Source organism: Neopelma chrysocephalum, unplaced genomic scaffold, assembly GCF_003984885.1.
Source record: "Neopelma chrysocephalum unplaced genomic scaffold, ASM398488v2 Primary Assembly neopelma1_59, whole genome shotgun sequence".
NCBI lineage: Eukaryota > Metazoa > Chordata > Aves > Passeriformes > Pipridae > Neopelma > Neopelma chrysocephalum.
In genome coordinates this window covers 23,299,715-23,305,714 of record NW_020897714.1, presented here as the reverse complement: position 1 = coordinate 23,305,714, position 6,000 = coordinate 23,299,715, and positions in this window count along the sequence as shown.

The following is a 6,000-nucleotide window of genomic DNA, read 5'->3' as shown; positions in this document are numbered from 1 at the left end:
GCAAATTATGACCAAAAAATATAATTTCTGGTCAACAATACAGCATAAATGCAGAAATTGAGTAGAATATGCTGAAGAGATGAAGCTGAGAGACATAACACCAAAGTAAAGCAGAAAATCAGTCAGGGGAAACTGAATTACTTCAAGACCTAGATTAATAATTAGTGCAAAGTGTGGGATGATACATTTACACAGACTAATAAACATTTCCATATGATACCGATGTGATAAAGCCATTAAAATTCACATATTCTTCAAGTTATTTTATAAGGTATCAGCCAAAGTATTCCAGTAGATACAGAGATATAAAAAGCTCTGAACAAATCATGATGGGACTATATCTGTCCTTGTTTGTAGAACACTCATGTACAACGAATATATATTTAAACTGAAATAGGTGCATGGAAAGGAACAACTAGATCTTTCCTTCTTTCCTTCTGAAAAGATGCTAAAAGATTTTGACTTGTTCACATCAAAAGAATGAAGAACAGAAATGTATTTAAACAATGCAATACTGTCACCAGGTTAAAACAAAACAAAGGAAAACTCAAAACAAAACAAATCAAAATCCAAAACAAAACCAAACCCAAAACAAAACAAAAAAGGAGAGAAAAACAAGTTCTGGAATATACTTGAAATAGGAATAGCAGGAATACCTATCAAGCTTTGAGAGACAGCTGAGCCAGCTTGTGATAGGAGACAGGACTCTATACTCCAGATGTTCCCCTATATTCCCATTTTGCCATAGGCTTATGCACTCTTGCCATCTTCAGTCCATCAAAGGCTTAATTATTCCATGCAACAGAGAAAGAGGGTTGTTTGGTTTGGAGAAGAGGACACTCAGGAGGGATCTCAATGCTTTCTACAACTATCTGAAAGGAAGTTGTAGTGAGGTGGGGGTCAGCCTCTTCTGCCATGTCTCAAGTGAAAGGACAAGAGAAAATGGCCTCAAGTTGTGCCAGGGAAGGTTCAGATTAGATATTAGAAAAAAATTTCACTGAAAGAGTGGTCAGACACTGAAATAAGTTGCACAGGGAGGTGATAGAATCACCATCTCTGGAAGTGTTCAAGAGGGGTGTGGACGTGACACTTGGGAATATACAGTTTAGGGGTGATTATGGCAGTGCTGGTTTGGCAGTTGGACTAGATGATCTTGAAGGCCTCTTCCACCCTTGATGATTTTGTGATTCTGTGCAAGGCATGGAAAATGGATGAAAACAAAGCCACCCTCAGCTTGCTAATTAATTGCAAGCTGTTAAGGTACACATAGTAGATGCAGATTCAAATCCCTTTTGAGACAATCTTTCCAAGTTGCTTGGATTCTTCTATGACTGTCACTAGAAATTATTTTCAAGCTCAAAACCAGAAATCAGATCAGGGACCTTGTATCACTTTACAGCTGACTTTGTAAGCAGGTCTCTGAAAGGGGCAGGCTCAGGCCAATTCTTTTTTCACATTTTATCTAACACACTGCTTAGGCAGTTCTGCAGGTGAGAACCTTGCTGTTGTATCCAAGAATGGGATACTTAATTGTCTCCATTTTCCCCAGTCATTGTAGATGCAGATGAACCCAGATATTCTGCTTGAAGCAATAAATTCCACTAGATGGCAGGATATCTAAAAATTAAACCCTGCCATTTCAATCCAACACATACTTAAGGGCCCTGCCAAGTCATTGTTCATGTAAACCACTGGGCTCCTGGAATAATCTACTTGACTGTACTTGTATTTGTATTAACTCAAAGATGGATGCAGCAGCACTTAATGCAAAGGCATGACTTCTGTGGATTATGATGTAATCTAAATAAGCAGTCAAATAGTTATAAACACACTCTATCTTGATCCTGATTTTCTACAAGTTGCCTTCACCAACACTTTCTCGTAGGTCTTAGAAAACTCTGAATTTGTGATATTTTTCTCACTACAGTTAGACCTTTCTAAGAGGGAGTTGAAGCTACTTTAAAAAGGCAAGAAATATCTACTTTCTCTCAATGGGAATGGAGATCCTGTAATGTTCAAAAGCTTGAGGAAGGCAGAATTTGCAACTGGATATGGTAGACTTGTCCAGTAGCAGTTCTTTCCAAATCTTTCACATTCTAATTTGCTGGGAAGGGAGAATGGTAAGAACTAAATATACGAGCCAATAATGTAATTATCTTTGAGGTAGAAGACCAGAAGTAATCAACATAGTATCTCAAGCTTCCCTGTTAGCCAAGAAAAATTTTCACTGCACATTCCATGAATCTTGCACTAAAGCAAAGAGAACTCATGATAGGTTTCCTGTGTTCACTGCTGCATGGTCTTTTTCACAAACATGAATTAATCTTGTAGTACCTCTGCAAAGCAAATATTACTGACCACAAAGGTAAAGACAAAATTCAGCAAGTCTGATGCCTGCTTCCACTTTAGGACTGAGTTTTCACAGTACAGGAGCTAACTGGTAGTACTCTGAAGGCTCAGCAGTTTGCTCTTAAGGACTTTGGTTCCATTTGTGAATGCTCTGAACTTCAGAGCATTCAGAGGTGTCTCAAGTCAGACAAGAAAAAGTTAAGAACAGAGAAGTAATGACTTGCCTGTGGAGAATTTGTTTGAAGTAACATGGTCATCATCAGACAAGTTTTGTAGCTGAGACAGGGGCCACTTTATATTTACTTATTGTAATGATGCAGCCATCATTTCTATTCCTGCCCTATTCACTATGTAGATCTACAATACAGGTACCAAGAACTTTTTTTAAATCCTAGAAGTTCTTTTACACAACTATGAACAGGTTTCCCCCATGAACTGAAGAATGGAGACGAGAAAAAAGCAGCCAATTATTTCCCCACTCACTCTTGTAATGTATTGTATTTTCTGTGCACAGAAGGAGTGCACAGAAGGATCCAACAGAGGACGTCATAGAGGGCTAGGCCCTAAACAGCAGTGAAAACAGGCTGGTGTGCTTGTCAGTATTTTGAAGAGCTGCATGAGCACTTTCTATGGAAAGAAAATGGGAGACAATACAGCCTTCTAGGACTTCTCTCCCTGCCCCTCCACCCCCAAAAGCCCTATAATATCCATGCTTCTAAAATTGAAAGCAGTAGCCTTGGGCATATTGGAATTAATAGCTTGGTACAGCACTGTGAATTTGGTAGTACCCCTATCTATCAAATACAATAATTAAATCACATTAGTCACTCAGAAGATAAAAAGACAGTGACTGAGCAGTATTCTATCCTTCAAAACATAATCTCATTTTGACTCACCATCTATAGAGCTCTTAGTCTTTGATAAGACTCAATGCCACTGACATTATCTGTAAAAGAGACTGAATACAAGTGATTAGTTTCTGAGAGATGGTGTTAGACCTTGATGCCTTGGCTTGTAATGGATTATCTCTTAATCAGTCTGCAGTAATTTATCAGTACAATCAGTAATTTTAGCCTCATGAGCAAATGCATTCTAATTATATGCAGCTAGTGAGAGTCTTCACTTAGTACTGCAGCAAAAGTGGAAATTTTAAAATCGCGCTCAATACTTCTAGTCTTTTGAAAATCCTCAGATGTTCAGCTCCCAGGCCGCTGGACAGGTATGCAAGGAACATTTATGACTTGTTACTTGACAATTTTGTTGATAGAATATAGAGTCTTTTTTTTCTTCAGATCCTGTTTCTCTACAGGAAATAAAAATTTATTATCTCTTAAACATCAGTCAGTTCCTACTCTTTCCACTTCTTTTTTATTTGTGCAGAAAGGATATTTACAAAAATCTGAAGATCATGGCTGGTAAGCATGAGGTATAACTAAAGAAAAAAGGAAAACCAGTATCTTAGACAAGAAAGCAGTGTCTAGAGAGCAAAGGACTGGAACAATGCCATTTCAAAAATCTCTGCAAGTGAACATCTAGATGGAGCTGAGGCAGCATGTGCACCTGGCAGCACAATCATATTTTCTAAGCATAATATTCACCAATATTTTACCCTCAAAGATCTGTTATTTACTGAGCACTTCAAACTAAAATAACAAATGCTTGCAGAAAGCCAGAAGAAACCTTTTGAAACTCTGCAGAATCTGGCATATGCTCTTGGTTTTGGTTGTTTTGGGGGGTTTTATTGTTGTTGTTGTGGGGGCTTATTTGTTGTCCTTGGTTTCCTTTACAGTAAGTCCTTGCTTTTTAAAGAGATATACTGTTAGCAATGGTCAATGGCAATTTAAATAGACTGTGGCCTTCAAGCCAAATCATATCTGTATGTCTGTTTCTAAAGTTCCTAATGAAGTGGATGAAAGATACTGGACAGTCTCCCCAAGCCATGATTTGATATATATAATATATATTAAGAATTATATGCTATATAAATATAATCTTATTTTTTAAATATTACATTTCATCATGCTTTTGGAAAATAAACAATTAGAATTCATTATCCTTGATATTCAATTATCACTTTAGACTAGAGTATAACAGAATAGAATTTCTCACAGTAAAGTCTAGTTGTCTGAAATGTTTGATTATTCTAAAGAGTAAAAAGGCATTACTTTTTTATTGTAACACTAGAAACACAGGGCTTCCAGTACACTGATGCCATTGTTACAGCACAGTGCTGGGACTTACATTTCTTTTGTTAATCCTGCCAAGTTGTAATAGCACAGAGAATAGACTGTATAGATTAGATGGTTAGAACGGCCAGGGTGGTCTTTTAAATCCTCTCAGCAGCACACAGCAGTAATAAATGGAGGTGCCTTTAGTGATGAGCAGTGGTCAATAAGATTTTGTGGCTGTATCAAATAGCAGGTACTTTTTACATAAGATGGAGACTTAGAACATTAGAAGAACACCTAATTTTGGTTAGTTATCTCTCAATCATCTGAAATGGATCACAGTACCAGATAGAAGGATGAAATACCTAAAGGACCTCTTTAGGATAAACAATTTCTTTTGTTGCTTAGAAATATACTTTCTATGTTTAAAAATGCTTAAGAGACTACAAAGAGAGTAGAGTGGAAAAAATTACTACAAGATCTTTTAGAAAAACCATATTAACTGTTCTTCATATCTATTTTATTTCAGAACACAGAATCATAGAATTGTTCAGGCTGGAAAATGCCTTTAAGACAATCAAGTCCAACCATTAACCCAGCACCGACAATTCCACCAACCATGTCCCTAAGTGTCTCATCTGCTTATCTTTTAAATACCTCCAGGGATATCTCCAGAATCTCAGTGCATCCTATTGACCAATACTGTGCCTCTTTCACTTTATTGTTAGTTGGTATTCCCCCATACGTGATGGGTATTCATCATGATTTCTTTATTTTCATGCACCCTACACCTACAGTGAATTACTCTGCTATCCCCAGAAAAACTAGACTTGGAATTCCTGCCCCGCGATCCTCCAAGGAACAACAAGGAGGTTTTCTCTAATGGGGTGGTGACAGGTGGCCCTATGAGATGAAGTGACCCACTCAGGTGGGCTCTTATGGGCAGCCTCCGGCCCCTGCTGCCTAAGGCACCACTTCCCATCTCCTACTGAACCCTGGTAGTGGACTGCAAAGATGCACAACTCAAACTATTGGAGAACCTGATGCCTCTGTCTGCCATTGCCATTTGTGAGTGTGAAGGAGCTGGTACAGGCAAGACACATGGTCTTTTCTCTGGGATTCTCAAGTTGCATCAGCTTTTCCTCAATCCGAACTTCCTCAAACAAGTAAGAAGCAGTGATGCTCTGATAGGTTATCGCAGTGCTCATGGCAAGCTACAAAGCTGAGGATTTGCTTATGCCTCATGATACTGATTTCACTGCATTTTTACTGAATAAGAACAATCCCTCTGCCTTTATTCCATACTGTTTGTGGTCTTAACAGAGTTGCTATGCAGCACAACCCTTTGATATAGAATAACTATGAAGGACATGGACAAAGGCCAAGAAAGGATGGAAAGCACAATTTGTTAAAACTGAAACAATGAAATTGGACACAATATTTGGGTTTTGTAAAATTACATTTTACTAATTAAGTCTATTTT